The sequence below is a fragment of the Rana temporaria genome, chromosome 4, assembly GCF_905171775.1.
Source record: "Rana temporaria chromosome 4, aRanTem1.1, whole genome shotgun sequence".
NCBI lineage: Eukaryota > Metazoa > Chordata > Amphibia > Anura > Ranidae > Rana > Rana temporaria.
The window spans coordinates 97,318,250-97,339,945 of record NC_053492.1 but is presented as its reverse complement, the minus strand read 5'-3'; the positions used below and the strand labels follow the sequence as shown (position 1 = coordinate 97,339,945).

Below are 21,696 nucleotides of genomic sequence, written 5' to 3'. Positions count from 1 at the left end.
TTTAGGAAATCCCTGGAAACTCATCTCTTTAGGGCAGGCCCTTTAGGAAATCCCTGGAAACGCATCTCTTTAGGGGAAGCACTTTAGGAAATCCCTGGAAACTCATCTCTTTAGGGGAAACCCTTTAGGAAATCCCTGGAAACTCATCTCTTTAGGGGAAGCCCTTTAGGAAATCCCTGGAAACTCATCTCTTTAGGGCAGGCCCTTTAGGAAATCCCTGGAAACTCATCTCTTTAGGGGAAGCCCTTTAGGAATCCCCTGGAAACTCATCTCTTTAGGGCAGGCCCTTTAGGAAAGCCCTGGAAACTGATCTTTTCAAGGAATCTTATCCTTCCGCTACCTAACAATTCTTCCTTCATCAGCTCATCCCCACACAGTTATTACCTTTTGCACCACTTGCCCATATTTTTTTAGATTTTAAGTTCTCATGAACAGGGTGTTACTAACCCTTTTGTCTCGAATCGTACTTTAACTGTAAATGTAAAGCATTGTACAAACAGTTGGTGATGTATACATATGCCCTGACTAACAGTAAAATATATATATATATATATATATATATATATATATATATATATATATATAGAATAATTTTGCTCTTGTTGATAGCCCTAATTAATCATCAGCCTCCCAGATGTCTAGAGCAGGGTTTGTTAAAGCTGCATTAAGCCCAAAATCAAAAATGTAATATATTGCAGTTTGCCAATCATTAGATGTGGTGGCTGCATCAGTTTTTTTTATTTCTCTTGTTTTTTTTCCCCCTCTGTTTTCACCTGGTGATCTACCCAGTGACACACCTTCTGTATTAGTGAGACAGAACTCTGGATGAATGGGCAAAGGGGTACAGCAGACAGCAACATTGTCTTAGTCTGGGGGGGCGGGGTGTTAGATGGACTAGTAAATTTAAATACACTAACAGATTAAAGCCAAACTTCAGCTCACACGTTAAGTTACAGCAAACAGAGAGAAAAACATTGGATTGAGGCACGTAGGACTTTCATGGCATGGTATGAACTACACAATACTTTTGTTTAAAATGACAAATATTTATTACATCAATTAATTTGTAATTTGTAATTCATGTAATAAATATTTGTAATTTTAAACAAAAGTATTGTGTAGTTCGTACCGTACCATGAAAGGGCCTCAATCCAATGTTTTCTTCGCTGTACTTGAATTTATAGGGCGTAGGTACAATTATCTATTATATTTGTGTAGCACTCATTCCATACTAGTTACATAATGAAAAATTGTTGAGACATGACTATTGAGATATCAATACAGATTGAAAAAAAAAACAAAGGTGGATATGGACTTTAAATTGGTATCCACCAGTAGACCCAAATGAAAGAGTACTCAATAGAATAAAAATTCAATTGTTTCCTAATTGCAATCTGGGTAGGTTTTTGAGTATTCAATATACAGTATAAGTACAAATTATGTTTCTTTTGTCTATTCTCCCATGAGCAATATATACAATATACTTCATTTTTGATGTTGGTGTATAAATTACTTTTGAATATGTATATATGTATTTGCATACTGTAATGTATATTGTATTTTTTAGTACCAATACGATCACATGAGGAAGCTGTAAAGCGAAATGCGTAGCAATCCCTTGGTACCCTGATTTCCTGCAGGGCACCGATATGTATGACCTTCTCTATAGACCAACCACAGAGTCCATCATATCCGTGGGCATACCCACAGGTTCTTTTGTGTTCATTTAGGACACATCTTTTTTGGCACCATACCATACATTGAAATACTAATTTTCTATGTTTGTTTTTTATAATGGTTTTAACATGATGTTAGACATGTGCATTAGTTTTCGTCAGAATGCATTTTGGTCCGAACTTTGGGTATTTTCACGCAGAATCTAAAATCCGAAAGATCCAACATAAAAAAAAATGCTTTATTTTAGTTTTCAACAGTTCAATATAGATAGGAGATTCAACATGACACTGACAATAGCGGTCAAATGTGCCTAGCCTTAACTCTATTAGTCCAAGATTATTCTACATAGAGAGGAAAGATTCGACATTATAGAGAAAAGATTCGACATTATAGAGACAGTGTTGGGTAGACCATTCAACATGAATGACAAAGATTCAACGAAGCTGCGAAAGACATAGAAACGTCAAATCTTTCATTGAAGGTTTATGGTGTCTGTCGAAAGTTCTAAGAAGATTCGACAAGCAGCTAAACTGTACGACACTGCAATCGTACATTTCCGGTCAAATGCTCTGCCCATAGGCTATAGAAGAATTTAAATGTTGGTTGACTAGTAATAATAATTTATAAATATAATTATTACTAGTCATACAACATTAGAATTCTTCTATATCTTGTAGGCGGAACATTCGACCGGAAATGTATGATTGCGGCATTGTACAGTTTAGCTGCTCCGTCGAATCTTCTTAGAACATTCGACAGACACCATAAGCCTTCAATGACAGATTTGACCTTAATTAATTCAGATTTTCGGACGAATTCATTTTTTAACGAAACAAAATAAATAAAAACGAATTTCGGGAGTAACTAAATAAATACATTTTTCAGACGAAAACGAAATTCCGAAACTAAATATTTTATTGTGCACATGTCTAATGTTAAATAAATTTGAATTTGTATTCTATTGAGTGCTCTCTTTCATTTGGGCCTACTGGTGGCTACCAATTTAAAGTCCATATCCACCTTTGGGTTTGTTCTTTCTGTATCCAAACTAGTTACAGTTTTTCTTTTTGGATAAAGGTTTTACATGAATAAATAAAAGCTGATCATTTAAAGCGGGGGTTCACCCTAAAAAAAATAAAAAAATTCCATGCCATCCAGCATTCTAGCGCGAGCTACAGTATGCCTTTTTTTTTGAGCCGTACTCACAGTTTAATCCCTTAGTTAAGTTTCAGAAGTAGGTGTTTCTAGGCAGAGGGGAACATGATTGACGGCCGGCTATGGCGCGTCACGCTTCCCGAAAATAGCCGAAATAGGACTTGGCTCTTCACAGCGCCTGCGCAGTCAGCTCCTAGTCTGTGCGCAGGCGCCGTATAGCGCCGTGAAGAGCCGAGTCCTACTCCGGCTATTTTCGGGAAGCGTGACGTGCCATAGTCGGCCGTCAATCATGTTCCCTCTGCATAAGAACGCCCATTCCCCGCGGGGAGTCTGAAACTTAACTACGGGATTAAACTGTGAGTACAGCCCAAAAAATAAAAATAAGGTCATACTGTAGCTCGCGCTAGTATGCTGAATTTCATGGTAGGAACTTGTTTTTTAGGGTGAACCACCGCTTTAAGCACCCCTGCCAGGTGGTTTTATTCAGGGGACACAAATAAGGAAATTGTTATTGTTACCATAGTGGAACCCAAAATAATTATTGGCAAGATTACAGCAAATCCAAACAAAGAGTAATACCAATGGGCCATATACCATCTTGTGGATACTTTTCATGAATTTTGTAAGCTTTGGTAGAAAATCTTCCTTAAACTTATTTTTAAGCATCTTTTTGACAATTAGCATCAGGGTCTCTTCTCCAAACTGCTGTGTCTGTGTAATTCGCTCTAGTTTCCCATACATTTCTGTGCTGTCAGTCATATTAGTTTAATTATTTCACAGGTTTTGGAGGGATAATGGTGTCATGGGTGGGATAAAGGATTATATTGTAATCCAATAGAAATGAACACTCTCTTTGTAAGCAACATCTTAGATTAAGGCAAAGAGGGATTTGAAATATAGATACAGTGTGCAATAGCATGCCCTAGTGTTTTCACACTTGGATGAACTAGGCTATATTTACTATACATTCATGTCACAAACACTTCTCCTACCCAATTTGGGTCCTGAACCATAATTTAAGGAACACTTTGGGCACCTCACCAACAAATGACTGGCTGAAAGGTGGTGCTCTTGGTGTTCTCGTTAAAGGGAAATTATAGTGTGTATATATATATATATATATATATATATATATATATATATATGTATATGCAGTGCACACCCATGTTTGACTTTTAGATGTTTACTGCTCGCCCTTTCATAATTATATTATTGAATTAAATATGTATCAGCCACTACATAGAGCTCTCAGTGGCTCAGTGCAATTAGTGCCTTTCTGCTATTCAGATACTGGCGTTCGATTGTCAGCCACGTTGTTTGACTGATTCAAAGACTTGCATATGAGAAGGTGCAGTAAAGCACAATCACAAGGTATACAAGTAAACAAAAAGCCATGTTAATTGACGTGCCCAGCAGCCCAGATAGTGTCAGTTATCTGTACTAAATTTAGGTGGGAACCCAACCTCCATGAAAGCCTTTGACATTGGGGTGACACTTCTGTTCTTAGAGAAAATGTACAAATGTACAGCACAAACGCCTATTCATTAGTCTGCACTATAATAAAAAGAGTGGAGATTTCGACATTGTTCTCTTTTAAAGTGGTAGTAAACTCCGCTTGTTCACTTTTACCTATAAGTAAGTTCATAATAAAGCCTACCTGTAAGTAAAATTAATATCTTCGAGATGTGCAACATTAAGGGCCAGTTCACACCAGAGGCAGTTCCATTCAGTTCCGTGTGCTTTTTTTCTGCACGAAATGCATGCACAGTGTTTTCCATGTATTCCAATGGTTCTAGTTGGCTCTAGTTTACACCATGCAGTCAGTTTCCGGTCAGTTTCTGCACCGGAAACTGACTGCATGGTGTGAACTAGAGCAAACTAGAGCCATTGGAATACATGGAAAACACTGTGCATGCATTTTTAGTGCAGAAAAAATGCATACGAAACTGTATGGAACTGCATCTGGTTTGAACTGGCATTCCCATGTTTTGCATCTGGTGACATCACTGGTGCATGCGCACTGCGCTCTGAATTGAGGGCACAATGAATGTGCCATAAATCCAGAGTTCTGTGCCACAGTCGTGACTCCTGTGTGCATGCATAGAAGTGATGTCATTGCAGCTCGGCCATTCAATTGGCCAGAGCCAGTGAATCCGGAATGAGTATGCGATGCATACTAGTGCATTATGATCCTAACTTGCAGAAAGGCCGCATTTTTTTTTCTTGTACTAGACTTTACTACTGCTTTATATAAAAAAAAGGTCTGTAAAAATATGAAAAATTTCTTTCTTCAGTGGCAGAACATTTATTACAACAAGAAAATGTACTTAAGCTTTAAATTTCAAAGCCTGTGTGCTTATAGTCTCCAAGGATGTAAATCCAGCCTCATGCAAAAATCCGAAATACTGGCAACAAACTTTTCTTTAGCATTGTAAAGTACAGCATACCTAGCTGCATGTCCCAAGAGGAGACTGATTTAGGATTCGATGCTCATATATTGGACATTGTGTGAGCAGAAGGGAAGACAAAGCAGACATGAATGCAGCAAAGTACTGTTGTAACTGAAGGGGCTCCCAAGATGGGAACATTAAGACCCCTTTCACACTGGGGCGTTTTTCAGGTGCTTTAGCGTTAAAAAAAAAGCGCCTGTAAAGCACCAGAAAGAAGTTGCATCTGCAATCCCAATGTGAAAGCCTGAGTGCTTTCACACTAAAGCGCCTGAAAAACGCCCCAGTGTGAATGGGGTCTAAGCATTAAAAAAAAGTGCCTGTAAATCACCTGAAAGAAGCCTCATCTGCAATACCAATGTGAAAGCCTGTATGCTTTCACACTGAGACGCTGCAGGGCATCAAAAAAAGTCCTGCAAGCAGCTTCTTTGCAGCGCTTTAGGAGCTTTAAATACACCGCTCCTAAAGCCCCCTTCCCGTTGAGGGAGCTTTTTTAACGCCAAAGCGCCTGAAAAACGCCCCAGTGTGAAAGGGGTCTTAGCGGCGCTTTACCATCGTTTTTTGGGCACTGGCAGTGTGAAAGGGCTCTGAAAGCACTCAGGCTTTCACTTTAAGATAGCAGATGAGGCTTCTTTCAGGCGCTTTACAGGCTTTTTTTTTTTACGCCAAAGCGCCTGAAAAATGCCCGAAAAACGCCCCAGTGTGAAAGGGGTCTAACAGCCTTTGTTTTTTAAGATGAATTATTTTATATGTGGCAAAATATGAGAAAGACCTAATATCAGTAAAACACCTACTCCATTGTGTTTATCAACTAATATTTATTTTATAGAACTGACTTATTCTAAATGCCTTGCAGAGAATATATAATGATCAACAATAAATTGATCATCTCAAATGATGTTTCGCCTGAAAATGATCATTTGGGAAACAACAAAGTAAAGATCAATTTGTCAAACTTGATTGGCTTTATTCCCAGTGCTGATCATACTCTACTAACAAAACGATCACATATCGATCGCAACAGCCAATTTGTGTAAATTAATTCTGAAAGATACATTTTTTTTTATTGAAATGTCCTTACATACGCAATGTATCTAATGCAATAGATCTCCACTATGGTTGCACTGATTGATACACATTTAGTATCAGTTTAGTTGGAATCTTGTTGACCAACTAATAGAGTTTTGTATGGTGGGAAAAACGTCACACGGAAACCCGCACAATCGTGGACAGACCACACACATGTGCAAGGATCAATTGCTCATTACTAAGCCAAAATGCTATGCAAGATGTAAGAATGTAATAAATGTTTTCTAAAAGATTGGCGAAACCCAGTTATCAGCAATGTCCATTCTCTTAAATTCCGATTGTGTGTAGACAATTACGACGCACAAAATTCCACGCATGCTCTGAATAAAGTACAAGACAGAAGCGCTCGGTCTGGTAAAACTAGCGTTCGTAATGGAGATAGAACATTCGTCACGATGTAACGGACTGAAAAGCACGAGGCTGAAAAGCGCGAATTGTCTGTCACCAAACTTCTACTAACACGACAGGTATTGAACTTCCCTTTAATATTGCCGTTGTACATGTTGTCCGTGAACGCGTTCTTGGTGTTTGGAATTTCCGACAACATTTGTGCGACCGTGTGTATGCAAGACAAGTTTGAGCCAGCATCTGTCGGAAAAAAATCCATTGTTTTGTTGCCGGAATGTCCGATCATCTGTACATGGCATAAGTGTTGTTTCTCTCTGGTGCTTTGTTCCTCTCTTATCAGTATGAGTCACTTCTGAAGCCTCGTACACACGACCGAGGAACTCGACGGGCGAACCACATCATTTTCCTCGTCAAGTTCCTTGTTAGGCTGTCGAGGAACTCGACAAGGCAAGTTTCTCCATTCACGTCGAGGAAAAAGAAGACATGCTCTCTTTTTGGCTTGATGGGATCCTCGACAGTTTCCTCGTCGAAAAATGTACACACGACCGGTTTCCTCGGCCAAAAAAAAATCCCAGCAAGTTTCTTGCTGGTTTTTGCCAAGAAACTCGGTCGTGTGTACAAGGCCTGAGAAGTTTTCCCGACAGGTGAGATAAATTTGTGTTTGCCGGGAGGGGGGAAATTTAGAACGGAGCTTGTCTATTATCAACACAGTTCTATTGCTGTGTGGAGGGGGTGTGCTCCTTTCCTCCAATCAGCTCTCACACACTGTAACTGCAACCTCCACTCCTCCTCTTCTGTGCTGCTGACAGAGGAAGACATTTTTTTTAACCCAATCTGCACTTTTGAAGGGGTGTAGAGGAGAGAAGACTGAAGATAAACAAGTAAAACTTATGTAGAGAGATTTGTTTCATTTCTGTGTATCATCTGAAGCCTCGTACACACGACCAAGGAACTTGACGGGCGAAACACATAATTTTCCTTGTCGAGTTCCTTGTTAGGCTGTCGAGGAACTCGAAAAGGCAAGTTTCTCCATTCCCGTCGAGGAAAAAGAAGACATGCTCTCTTTTTGGCTCGACGGGATCCTCGACAGTTTCCTCGTCAAAAAATGTACACACGACCGGTTTCCTCTGCAAAAAAAAATCCCAGCAAGTTTCTTGCTTGTTTTTGCCGAGAAACTCGGTCGTGTGTACGAGGCCTAAGGGTGTTCACTTCACTGGGGATATGCAAGGGTTTACAACCACTTTAAAGTAGTTGTAAACCCTGACTCAGTAATTTCTCAACCAGGGTTCTGTGGAAGCCTAGGATTCCTCAAGACTCCCAATGGTTTTAGTAAGGGTTCCCAAAGAGCCTAAAATGATTATAGGGGTCCTCTGGGGTAAAAAGGTTGAGGAAGACTGCCTTAACTGAATAACATTAATTTGCTATGTACACTGTGTATCATAAACAATTGTTGGTCCATTCCAGTCTAATGTGTGTTGAAATGAACACTTAGGCCCCATACACACGATAGAATCCATCCGCAGATAAATCCCAGCAAATGGGTTTCTGCGGATAGATTCTATGGTGTGTACACGCCAGCGGATCTGTTTCCGCGGAGAAATCTCCTCTGGGATGGATTCCAGCAGATCGGATATTTGCTGACATGCACAACAAATCCATCTGCTGGAATCCATCCCAACGGATGGATCCGCTCGTCTGTACAGACTCACCGGATCCATCCGTCCAAAGGGATTCCCCGCACGCGTCGTAATGATTTGACGCATGCGTGGAATTCCTTATATGACAGCGTCGCGCCGTTGCCGCGTCATAATCGCGGCGACGGCGCGACACGTCATCGCCAGAGGATTTCCGCGCGGATTTCAATGCGATGGTGTGTACACTCCATCGCATAGAAATCTGCGGAAATCTTTGAGAGGATTTATCCGTGGAAACGGTCCACTGGACCGTATCCGCGGATAAATTCTCTCGTGTGTATGGGGCCTTAGACCCCTTTCACACTGAGGTGCTATAACGCTAAAAATAACACCTGCAAAGTGCCCTGATAAAGCAGCTCCTTTCACTCCAGTGTGAGGTGCTGTAGGAGCGGTGAATACACTGCTCCTACAGCATCCCCTTCCCATTGATTTCAATTGGCAGGGGCACTGTAGGAGCGGTGTATTCACCGCTCCTACAGCGCCTCAAAGATGCTGCTAGCAGGACTTTTTTTACCATCCTGCCAGCGCACCTTTCCAGTGTGAAAGCCGTCTGGCTTTCACACTGTAGTGAAAGGAGCTGCTGAACCACTGGCAAAGCGCCGCTAGCGGGGGTTAAATGCGCACTGCTGGTGGCCGAATAATGACTCGAAAAACTATGTTAAAGCGCCGCTAAATATAGCAGCGCTTTACCGCCGATGCCCTCAACGCCCCAGTGTGAAAGGAGCCTTAAATTCTGCAGTTGACAGGATGACAGCACCAACATCCATTAGGGAGACAGGGACAGAGTGTTCTTATTCTATAACAGGAGCCAAAGTCCAAAGCTTTTTTTTTTTTTTTTTGGAGGGGGGATTTCTCTCACCATTAAGACTAATTTGATAGGATAGATAAAGACAAATTGCATGTGTAAACTTCACTGTCATTTGACTGTATACATTTTCACAAATGTTATAACCAAGAAGTGCAATCAAAATGAGTCTGCTTTCTCACTACCCTCTACAGTCCACCAAGCACAAGAAGAAATTAGATGCCTGTGTATTTGAGCAACAGAGAGGCTTGTGACTCTCCTCTGCACCTCTATACTCCATTATTTCAGTATATTTTTTCAGTAAATGTCTACAGGTAGCTAGACAAGCCAAAATAAAAATAAAAATAAAAAATGTAATTGTCCAAAGGTATTTGCGCATATATTCACCTGCAGATGCTGTGTATTAGTTTATATTTACTACTTCAGGCATTCATTTGCTTATCACTTTTGTCTTCATTTTTCAGTACTTATGGTCATTTAATTTCATGCTTTTACAAGTTAAAGTCCATATATTTAAACCCAGCAGTTTCTTAGTTATTCCAGAGCACATGAGAAGTCCACTTCCCATTGTTCAGATATGAGTGACATAAATTCTAAAGCATAAGCCAGAGAGCTCAATAACACAGTCAGACGCTGAGCAAGCTGTTTTCTCTTCTCTCCTCCAACTGAAACCAAACTATAAGCATACTGCTAGCTTCTCCGGGGTGCTTTTTTACTAGGAGGCAAAACAGACTGTCGAATTTAACAAATACAGCCGCCAATGGGTTAACAAATATTAGCAGCCCAGAATTCTAAGAACAGATTGTTGCAGTTTTAGCGCTGTCTGAAAATCGCTGCAAAATTAAAAATGTGGCGCTTCAAAATCAAAACTTGATATATTATTCTTAACAGAGCATGAACTTTATCTGTGTTTTAGAGGGTTACTAGTCAACAAACCCCCTTTGCAATGTACTGCAGACAAAGCTGCATCCAGGAGAATTACTGCGCGTCTTCAGCAGTAGCCAATTGCCCAGATGCATAAAGCAGGTGGGAATTTCAACGCAGCAAAGGCTCTACTGGAAGACACAGCATTGATTTCAGTCCCTGTTCACAGTCTGCCATGGCAGACTCTTGATTTAAATAGCTCTCCATGGGTTGCCTGCAGCCCTGATTATTTCTAAAACCAGGTTAGCTGGCATCATTGTAGAAGCTGGGAATAGATTCTATTCAACAGAATAATATAAAAAAAAAGACACAAAAAGATAAGATCTGCTGAATGATAGAACTGGAATATTCAACCTATATGCAGCCTCTTTGTAATACTTTAGAATTCAGTATCTGAATTAATTTAAACTGAATTTGTACACAGCACAATGAAAAGAAAGTCCTTTAACACCAGAGAAGGGTGTTGGAATGCAGAAAACACCAAACTATGACCAAATTTCACAATGGCACCATCCTATGTTCTTTAGAATGCCAACATAGGGGGCTCCTAGGTATATAGGTGCCATGGGTTTTCCTTTAGAAATGACCATAGGCAAGCAGTGAGCAGACAGCATGAGCTGGAGAGGATCTGCAGTGTTCAGAAGTCTGTGTGGAATTTTAATCTATGGATGCTGCAATGCCAAAAAGAACCAGCAGCCTCCCCAAAGTTTATTGATAAATAGCCTGCTACAAAAACACATGGACATTGAACACCGTACAAAGAGCCAGCTAGTCCATGGCACCATCATGGCACATATCACCTACATCTGGACGAAAGTTGAGGTTCCAACATGCAGAGATGAACGGAGTCTGTTTTGTATACAGTAAACAGTCAACAGAGGCAAATGTATCCCAAATGGAATACAAACCAACAAGTTCTAGCGACGCTGCCTTATACCTTAGATGTACTGGAACTGTACTTAATTGAAATGGCTGCCTTTGTTTCTGTTCTTTGTTGCTAGTGTAATGATGTCTCTTCTATTATTTTAATGTAGAACTTCCTTGCATACTGTAATGTCCATCATCTACAACAGTCAATGGGGATTATTTGGTACTACAATACATAGAGCAGCCCCAACTTTAACCCAGAGCAACAAGATACCAGTTTTATCTAGTGTAGTGTGTTTAAACTAATAAAAGATCACCTGTGATTGGTTGCCATGGGCTATTGCACTTCACTGCACTTTGCACCAATATGTGAAATAAAACAATGCATTTAACTAATATACATTATTATAGTACTAGGATACTATGCATACAAAAACAAATTCAGGAACTAGTTATAAAGTAACAGCCATAACCATATATTCTTAGTGAACGTAAGAAAATAAACTGTAGTTTTTTACTATAGATTATCAAGCGTCTACAAGTGCCAGCTTTACTTATATGTGGTTTGGATTGAAAGACAAAAGGGAGTAATACAAGTAAACCTGGAAAAGGGCACTTCGTATTATTTTTCTTGATGTTGCATGCTGTCTGGATATGGGTAATGTCATTAAAAACCATATAAAGTGTCCAATTTTTCTTTTAGTTAAAAATCATAAAAGTCAAATATAAGCAGTATCTCTCTGTACACACAGATATAGGTATGTCTTCTTGTCTATATATATATATATATATATATATATATATATATATATATATATATATATATGCATCTTTCTAGAACTGTATGAAGCAAGTTAGCTGTCAGGCACTTCCTTCTCTGAAACATGCAGGACTTTTAAATTAGGTCAATCAGTGTGAAGACGTCTGCATGGGAAGACTACTGTATGATACAAAACAGGCTACCCTTACTCCAACATAAAATGCAAGCCTATACAGCACCAGACTATGAAATAGTTCATAGCTAGCTCTATAATTAGCAAGCCTATACACAAACAACATGCAGACAACACCAAGCATACAACAGAAACAAAATCCACTTTTTTGTTTGTTCTTTTATCACTGCAGAACAGAAGACTGTGTAAAATCTACCTTAATTAGCCTGCAATGATTAAATGACTGTCAATTTTCAGCTATTTACAATGGCAAAAAAAATGCCAGGCAAGTTCTATTGTCTAGACAAAAAAAAAAGCAGCCATTGCTAGCTAATTTTAGCTCTGGTAGACTTTGCTACTACTACTAGGTACATTAGTTTCTCTCCGTACAAGCTTGAAGGAACAACTGCAATATATCAATAAGCTGGAAGTTAAGATACATGCAACTTACAGTAGCAGAGCAACATGCAAACCTTTTAACATAGCCTGCAATTAAAAGTCACTTCCCTCAATTTGCTATATTTACCTGATGCTGAAAGGAAAAGGAAGGTCAATCATTTAGGTAACAAAGTCCAAAATCGGACACTTTTTTTTTTAGTAGGCCGTGATGGGATAAGCAATCATTTTAGAAGCAGACATCCCGACTCCCCACTTAAGAGATGCACCAAGGAAAATTGACAGACCTGTTCCATGACAACTAAACTCTTGTAATGTGTTTGAACGCCCTCCGTTCCTCTTCATTCATCCAATCAACTTTCCTCCGCACCTCTTCCTTCAGCTGATGAGACGAGACAAGAGCACCTCTCATCTGTATGCTAATTATTGTGCCACATGGACAATAGTAATGATGTTTTCAGACAAGGAAGTAAGCGACCTGAAGTCAAGGCTAGCTAGGAGGAGGCTGACTCGCCGCTAAAGGCTGAGAATGAACGGGCAAAGTGCGTGCAGGGCTGAAGCTGAAGCATTGACTGTATCCTCTGTGATGAGAGCGGTAGACAGTCTGCGAGGCAATGGGCTTGGAAGCTTAGCTGTGTAGTATGCATGAAGCACCAACTCCCTCAGAGACCACATTACTGCTGCAGAACAGCATCATTCAGTAGTATATTGCTGACTTACCCGGTCTCACACTGACATCCTCAGAGAAGAGCAAGACATGTCCATTCCCCAAATCCTATCATGTGGGTGCACTTCAGTGCCGAGCTGTAGAATTTGCCAGCTCTGCCTCTGGATTAAACAAATGATCTCCAACTCTTCTTGCTTATTGGGCTGCTGAGCACAGTCAGACAAGTATAGGGATGTACTGTATGCTTTAACATTGTACCCACAGGCCCCTAAATCTCCAGAGCAGACTGGGTAGCGTGTGCAGTACTGTATATATTGTAATAGATGGGAACTCAGCACCATAGCCTGCTGAAGCTGTGAGCTGTTATTTTATTTCTCTTTTCCATGATTCTTACATATGATTGGGTTTATGTAATGAAGGCATTAAGGCTAATGGAAAGAAGTGCTTAAGAGCTTGCATGAGAAATAATTCCATATGCCATACATTATATTATCTCAAATAATTTCAGATATATACAATGCATGATTAATCAGAGGCAAGGGTTTTTTTTTTTTTTTTTTTTCAAAAATAAAAATGGTATGATTAATCTATCAGCCTTATTTCAATACAGTATGATAAGGGGCACAGCTGGGAGCTGATCAGGGCTTCCTGGCATAAGAGCATAGGGGGATGTCTAATATAACTTATGTAATCTGTCTAGAAGCAGAAAACGTGACTGCCATTAAGTCACATTGTGTTTCCTTAGCCAATCGCATACATTCCGTCAAATTACAAAATTGTAAACAGCTCGGGATCTTCTTCCAGGACTGCCTGTGAGACATATTTACCTTTGCCGCTCTGCTGCTGCTGCTAAGAACACAAGGCCGACTATTCTATAGTCTATACGGTGGCTAGACAACATAGGGCACTGCAGCTGTTGCAGACCTCCAGCTACCACCAACTGCAGCCAGCCAGTGGCTGATCATCTCTAGTAATGCTACAGGACAGTATATTACCATAACTAAGGTGCAATTCCGGTTTCACATTCATGATTAGGATAACTGGTGCCTATTTTCAAAGAATAATGCAATAAAAAACAGATATCAAATTTCATTTCTCTGCAACACATCTGCTTTCTACATTATCCCTGCCCTGAGCAAGCCAGTGTCACTTTTAGGGCAGGCGTAAGGGCAATCATCAACTTTTGAAAAAGTTCCCTGAAGTGTTAAAATACATTAGCAAAAAAAAAAGAACAATTCTGCAGGATCAACCCTCAAATGTGTTTATAGATTATAGCAAACCAACAAATGGCAAACAAATATGCCAGTAATCCTAAAAGAAATGACAACTATATTATTAAATGAACTGACTAAAAAAAAGAAAGTGCTTATTTATAATCTTCTATAGCACATTTTCTATAGATTTAGGACTGCACAAACTATAAGTCTCAACTCAGCTCTATACATTGTAAACAGGCAACTGATGATGATCCAGAAATAAAGATCTGTAATTAGTCACAGTCTGCCAGTTGTTGAGGAACTACAGAGCCCAGCATGCTCGAGCGGTGGGCACACCAGGCACCCCAAGTCTTATATAAAGGTTTGGAAGTGGCTTTTCACTCTTTTGTAATAGGTCAGTACATAGTCACTGTGGATATTCAAATATCTGTCATTTCAAAAAGGGTTATTCCAAGACACTAAGGTTTACCATACGTCAAATAAATTCCATTTGGCACATGATTTTTTAACAATAAGCCCTAGCAAAACACTACTTGACAATAATGTGACTGCAAGGGGACTTACTTCTAAAAATATCCGCAAATACATGTGTGTGTATTAAAGGTAGGACTGCATAAAGGACATATAAACAATGGTAAGTTTGAGGGGAAACTGTGGCATAAGAAGAGCAAAGTAAAATAAAGAAAGAACTATAAAAATATACGTAAAATAAAACTGCATTTTACAAGTGCTACGTTGTGGGTTTTGAACAAACTATAAATATAATAATACAACAACCCAACTTCAGTTGGCTATTGCATTACACAAGAGTAAATCTTTTTCCAGAATGACATGTTGTATAAATGTTACATAGACTATGCATGCTTTTTAACGGTGGAGAATCGCTATTTAAATGAAGGGCTACTAAAAGTTTCAAAAATGTTATAGCATAAGGTGTAAACTTGCATGTTGTTGTACACTTAATAAAATATAGAGATCTGGATCTGGTGGAAGTCCCTAAGACATGATCCTTGGAAATAAACAAACATATAGTATTCTAAGCAAAAAAAATAAAAAATTGTCAGCGAAAGAACATTGGGCTAAACATATAAATTAGGCGTAGTAAACAAGTATATGTCCAGCTACTGGCAAACTACAAGTCCTGCATGTCCTGGGAGCTTCTTTTTTTTTCTTGAGTAGATACAAGGCTAAAGATCTCTTACAATTGATACAATTAATACTTCCCAAAGCAGTCATAATGTCAACTTTAAATGTTATCAGAGAAGACTTCAATAAGACATAAGTAAGTCAAAAAGCAGTGTGCTACTAGTAATACATATTAGCCATACCAGCCAATCAGAATTCATCTTTCACTGATGTGTCAAGTGTAAAGTGAAATCTGATTGGTTGTCATGGGTTAACACACGTTGCACACAATTGATTTTTTTTTTTTTTTGCTATTTTATTCAGTGAGCCTAAATGATATACAATAATGACATTCATGTAGCAATTGTTTATAGTCAGTCACCCCATAAACAAGCTAAAGCCCTGCTATACACTGTTGAAGCTGTCTATGCATTCAGCACTGGACAGCTCCTGGTGCTGAAACAGGGAAAAGTCAACCACAGCAGAGACTAACAAAGTAGACAGGAGAGAGAAAAAAATACCAGCAAAATAGAAAGAGGTGGCAGTGTCTCCGTCTGAATGGCACTGTCTACAGAACAATGGCAGCCAACTCCAAATCCTACTATAATCACATTAATGAGATTAATCAGTGAATTAGCAGCAGTCAAATGTCAGGGTGGCAAGGCAGAATCTAAGCTTGGTAATTAACTTTTTCTTTCTTTTTTTTTTTTTTGTAGGATGGGGTTATAGATTCAATGTCTTATCACTCAGGAATAGTTTAACATACCACCTCAGAATCTAAAACTTATGATAAACACACACATACACACGTGAAATTGTGCTATATCAGTATTGTAGAACAACATATAGTAATATATCAAGCAATAAATATCATGTCTATTTATTAAATGAAAATACTGTAAAGTTAACTCATAACTGCAGTGTATAAAGAGCAATAAAATAAAAGCATCAGTCATTCTCTATTATTTGGCAAAGCATCCAATAAACCAGATAATTGGCTCTTTAAAACTGTGCAGCCTGAAAGACAATGACATAATAATATGCCATTTCCTCCGGACTTGAGGTTCCTGAATTGGTATAGAGCAACAAAGATTTAAGGGGGGAAAAAAAACTAACCCCTGTCTACTTTGAGATTGATTGTGTCAGTGAATCCATCAGTCTTCATTATAACTTAGATGACATGTTTTCCCTAGCTGCTATTGGTCAATACAAAGAGATACCATACAAGTATCATTCATCACTTGAACTTCGCTCTGTATTAGTGTATAGAAAATAAAATAATATAACAGAGCAAATAAAAGTAAACTGAAACGGTAACATTTAAAAATAAACTAAAGTCGTTAAGTTAGTTTGAAACAGTTTATAAAAACTCTCATTTGCTAAAAAACAATTAAAAGTTTGACGGTTTCATATGGGTTAGCAGAGTCTAAGTTATATAAAATAAAATAGCTGGTGTGCATATATATGAATATATATATATATATATATATATATATATATATAGAGAGAGAGAGAGAGAGAGAGAGAGAGAGAGAGAGAGAGAGAGAGATAGATCTATCTCTCTCTCTCTCTCTCTCTCTCTATATATATATATATATATAATATAATATATATATATATATATATATATATATATATATATATATATAATTATATAAATATATATAAATTATATATATATATATATATATATATATATATATATATATATATATATATATATATATATATATATATATATATATATATATATATATATATAAAATTATATAATTATATAAATATATATATAATTATATAAATATATATATATATATAAATTATATATATATATATATATATATATATATATATATATATATATATATATATATATATATATATATATATATATATATATATATATATATACATATATATATATATATATATATATATATATATATATATATACATACATATATATATATATATATATATATATATATATATATATATAAAAATTAATTAATAATTATACTACTGCTCAACTACTGCTACAGTATAATATAATTATGCAGCTAGTATGTTTTCAAGCTACTTTCTGAAAACGATATATATAATACTATTATTATACAACTACTGCTATCATACCATTATGTAGTTGCCACTTTTTCAAGCTACTTTCTGAGAACAATTAAATGCAAAAAAACAAAACAAAAAAAAAAACTGCAATAAGACTTTAATATATGTTAAACTTCGCTGCTATAGGGTTTGTTTAAATGCACAAAATCACAAAGCCACCATGATACACAAATACACAACAGCATGGATCAACAAGAGTGAATTATGATATCAAAGTTAGCCATGTCACGAGAACTCTACTTAAACGTCATCTAACACGTTTGCTAAGCTAAAGTAGATAAACAATAGTAAGAATGAGCATACCATAAGAAAACTAGTGTCCTTCCTCCACCAATATCTGTATTAGGAGCCCATATTCCATGTAAGAAGAGGGAAAAGACCATCCAGAAGCCAACAGGGGAAATCTCTGTCTCGTCCTCTTTTAGTGTGTGTGTCTCTCTTGCTCTCTCTCTCTCTCACTCACTCTCTCTTTAGTGTGTAGAAGCTTAGGGGAAAAAATGTCGCCCTGGCAGGAATGACAAATGCAGTACGATAGGCTAGCAGGCCTCAGGGATCTGCTTCAGTTGCACACACATCCTCTAATGCACGCACTCCCACTCATGCTCTCTATAGGCTTTTTTCACATTTTTTTTCACCAGCTCTAAATCCCCGGCATATGACCTTCTGTTAAATAGATAAAAAAAAAATTGCTTATCAGTCATGCAAATGAGCCTGAATTCATTTTCCACAACAGATGGCCTCATAGATAATGATGATGGAAGAGAGAAAATTGAATGTCTCTCGCAAGGTGGCCATAGCAACCGAGTGCAGAATAATATCAATAATAAGCTGGCTGCATAATAAGGTTGTCAATCCCACGAATCAAAGTCTCCTGCTAAATCAGGTATACCACCACAACCCCGTTATTTGTTAAGTCTACACTTAGACGTGATATATTTTCACCTTGGGGGCTACAAGAGGAAGGCGCTGCTGGGATTATTTTTAACTCTCTGTGTTTCAAGGTAGATGAGGAAATACTGGCAAATAGATCAAGCTGGTTCAATGAGGAGACAAGCAATGCGCAAAATGTGGAGTGTGGCAACCCATAGCAACCGCTGATCTGACGTAAGAGGAGCTGGAATTGTCATGGTCATTGCACTGACTTATGGAATAAGCCTATGTGCTCATTTGTATTTTAAAAGGAAGGGAGTTTAGAATGTATGGATGCTGTACATGCTGGGATACATAATGGTCCAGCTGAACAAAATATCGTAATCCCCCCCCCCCCCAAAAAAAAAAAAAAAACACAATTAGCATTACTCTGTGTTCAATGTGGTTATCATGTCTCTACGTGAGATCTAATTTGATTTGCAAGCCTGGATATCACAAGAGGGATGCAGCAGACAGCGGAATCCTCTGCGTCTGGTTGCCTCGTGGTAATGAAAGGGTTATCCCATGTAATGATATTGTGAAGCTCTGGGTCTGCAGTCTGATGTGCTCATTGACTAGGCTGCCTATCCTTCCCGTGTCAACCTGCTTCCAGTCTCTGTGATGTGGAATACTGCAGTGAGGCAGGAGCAGCTCCCACCTAGGCTCCCAGGGGGCTGTCCTGCAAAATGAATCAGCAGCCATCCTGAGCAGACTGATTAAAATGAAAATGGCAGGGCACATGTCTGGGCGGACCTCGGGTTCAGCCTTTCTGCCTGTCTGGCAAGCATGCTCAATATAGCTTTTGCTAATAATGGCTTTATGCCTAGACATTTTCTGCTCTAAGCTGCAGTCCCCAAAGCTGTTTCCCCAGGATTGTGGGAAAAAAAACACTGAGAGATCGCAGCAGAAAAAGCACCGCATGCATGTAGGTGTGTGTGATATTTGTAGGCACAAGTTATATTATGCCATTTTATATTATGGCATATATGCATGGGCACTTATCCACTCTATCTTGCTGTATGTATGCTAATATATATATATATATATATATATATATATTACTGTAAATGTATATATATATATATATATATATATATATATATATATATATATATATATAAATATTTATTGTAAATGCAAAGATTGATAGAGATTGAGATAGATAGATAGATAGATAGATAGATAGATAGATAGATAGATAGATAGATAGAAAAATAGGTAAATAGATAGATAGATAGATAGATAGATAGATAGATAGATAGATAGATAGATAGATAGATAGATAGAAAAATAGGTAAATAGATAGACTATCATTGTTTATGTCTTGGTTGAAGTCTCTATGTGTGTATACTATATGCACAGGAGTATGTAAGCCTATGCCCCTACAGTAGCCCTAACAACAACAATGCATGCTCCCAAAATGTAACCAAGTAATGTGCGCACCTTGAATTTAAACCGAATAATAGTATGTGGTTCTAAATGAAGGGGAAAAGGGAATAGCCGCTCCAGGTGAATATCCTCCGTTGCAGACAACTCAGGTGCAGGCAATGCACTTAGCAAAGCAGGAACAAAGATTGTCTCTGGACAGCCGCACTATAAACAAATTGTAGCCTTTTATTAAAAGAAGGACAGCACTACAAGTCACAGCAAATTAAAATAAAACCTGACTGCTGACGCGTTTCGCACTGAAACTAGTGCTTAGTCATAGCTAGGCTAAATTTCCCGCCGTGCATTGCGCTTAATGACGTTGCAAGGACGTCATTTTTTTTTTACATAGACGTGAATTACATCCATCCCAATTCACGGACGACTTACGCAAACAAAAAAAAAATTCATAATAAACGCGGGAACGACGGCCATTCTTAACATGGCAGGTCTAACTATACGCCACGAAATACCAGCTTTAACTATACGCCGGAAAAAGCCGACTAGAGACGACGTAAAGGAATGCGCCGGCCGCTCGTACGTTCGTGGATCGTCGGAAATAGCTCATTTGCATACTCGACACGGAAAACGACGTGAACGCCACCCAGCGGACGCCGAAGAATTGCATCTTAGATCCGAAGGCGTACGAAGACGTAAGCCTGTCGGATCTAACCCAGATGCTGTCGTATCTTGTTTTGAGGATTCAAAACAGCGATACAACGCGGGTAATTTGAAAGTACGCCGGCGTATCAGTAGATACGCCGGGCGTACTCACTCTGTGGATCTGCCCCACAATATCTATCTATCTAGTTCACATTTGCCTATATACCCACCTACCTGTTTATCTACCCATCTGCCTACTATCTATCTATCTATCTATTTATTTTACAGTATCTATATAAGTCCCAAACCTTCCTATGTAATATCTATCTAGTTCACATTTGCCTATCTACCCGTCTACCTACTATCTATCTTTTTACAGTATTTATCTATCAAGGTCCCAATTACCTGTCTACCGACCTGCCTATTTAATATCCATCTAGTTCACATTTGCCTATCTATCCATCTGTCTATCTATCTATCTATCTATCTATCTATCTATCTATCTATCTATTTACAGTATCTATCAAGGTAAGGTCCTAAACCTACCTATTTATTATATCTCTAGTCTGCATGTATTCACATTTGCCTATCCACCCATCTGCCTACTATCTATCTATCTATCTATCTATCTATTTATCTATCTATCTATCTATCTACCTATTTACCTATTTACAGTATCTATCTAAGTCCCAAACCTACCTATGTAATATCTATCTACAATAGTTCACATTTGCCTATCTACCCGTCTGCCTACTTTCTATCTATCTATCTATTTATCTATCTATCTATCTATCTATCTATCTATCTATCTATCTACCCAAACAAAATTGATGTCCCACAAATAGAGCTATCTCTCTATCTATCTATCTATCTTTTTACAGTATATATCTATCAAGGTCCCAATTACCTATCTACCGACCTATTTAATATCCATCTAGTTCACATTAGCCTATCTATCTATCTATCTATCTATCTATCTATCTATCTATCTATCTATCTATCTATCTATCCATTTACAGTATCTATCTAAGTCCCAAACCTACCTATGTAATATATCTTTTTACAGTATCTATCTATCAATGTCCAAATTACCTATGTACCGACCTTTATCTATCTACCAACCTACCTATTTAATATCCATCTAGTTCACATTTGCCTATCTATCCATCTGTCTGTCTATCTTGCTATCCATCTGTATATCTATCTATCTATATACAGTATCTAGTAAGGTCCTAAACCTACCTATTTATTATCTCTCTAGTTTGCATTTATTCACATTTGCATATCCACCC

At 38.1% G+C, this 21,696-nt stretch overlaps 1 protein-coding gene across 1 annotated transcript in view; it reads right to left on the bottom strand.

Annotated features, from left to right (window-relative positions):
• Positions 1-18,564, bottom strand: part of MYT1L (myelin transcription factor 1 like) — a 639,239-nt gene extending 620,675 nt beyond the window's left edge. Inside the window, 1 exon segment of the mRNA XM_040348666.1 lies at positions 17,771-18,564. The gene's annotated coding sequence lies outside the window, so the exon portion shown is untranslated.
• Between the last annotated feature and the right edge of the window lie 3,132 nt (positions 18,565-21,696).